Genomic DNA, 1,136 nt, shown 5'->3' with positions numbered 1-1,136 from the left:
TGTTGAAAATGGAAAAACAAAAAAATAAAAAGTCAAGCAAGGTAAATGCACACAGAATGAAGACACAACCACCATCTCACACTTTGGATCATGATAGACACAAATGAGCAGGACAGGTGAAAATGTTAGGCACACAGACAGTCAGGGCAACTAGGCAACACTCCTACTTGGAGGCCAGGCACAGACACCTGCTCTACCTGTCTCAGTGTCAAATGAAAACAAGCTCAGTCATTCCTCTCTACGCACACCAGACGGTCTGGGGCTATGGAGAACCCCTGCCCAGGGATGAACTTAACTCTGCATCTGGCATGTGCTCCTCATGTGGAAAGACAGTCCCTCTGACAGGCAGAGTTCAGCTGTCAGTAAATACATGCTTACTTGCTGACACACCGCAGCAGTACTCACAGAGCACTTGGTGCCTGATGCAAATATGGAGGGTACTTTCTGAGTCATATCAGATGACATCAAGTTGGCTGAAGTGGCCCTAGAATTTTGTTTTTAGTGTCCCAGGTTAGCAAAGATCTCTGTTTAATGAATCCACCATTAAGTTCTTTAAGCAGAAATACTAGCAAACTCCAATGTACTAGCACAAGTGGTGATGTAGGTAGAGGTGCCTCTGGGTGCTCTGGCATTTAAAATCAAATAGACAATTATCAGAATGCAATAGAGCTTACCTTCCAAGAAATATTAGCAGGTTAGAAGTATGTCATTGGGCACATGTTAGCAAGAGGGTAGGAAAAAGGCATATGTAACTAAGCAAGAAGAAGCCAGAGAAAGGTTGGGTGGGGGTGGGGGTGGGGTGAAGGACAAAATAGATTTCATTATGGGCTCAAAAAAGACATACCACCAGAATGTCCCAACCCACCAGGATACTAACTATTGGCCAGTCCCTCCCGACCTGGGCCCTCTCCCCCATGAAGACCTTACTAGACAGGATTTCTGCCATATACTGCCCTCTACTAACATTCCTTCTTGAACTAAGCACAAAGCACAGAGGAGGGGCTATGAAGCTGGCTCATTAGAAACCACTTAGTGAGAATTTGTACTGTAGAGAACACATGGGGGTGGGGGTGCGCCCCCCCACGTTTTATTAAAAGACACCATACCAAACTGTTTTCTGAATCCTGTAAGTGATT

Source organism: Onychomys torridus, chromosome 3 (genome assembly GCF_903995425.1).
Source record: "Onychomys torridus chromosome 3, mOncTor1.1, whole genome shotgun sequence".
NCBI classification, from domain to species: Eukaryota; Metazoa; Chordata; class Mammalia; order Rodentia; family Cricetidae; genus Onychomys; species Onychomys torridus.
The sequence above is the reverse complement of the archived record's forward strand: the minus strand, read 5'-3'. Positions refer to the sequence as shown.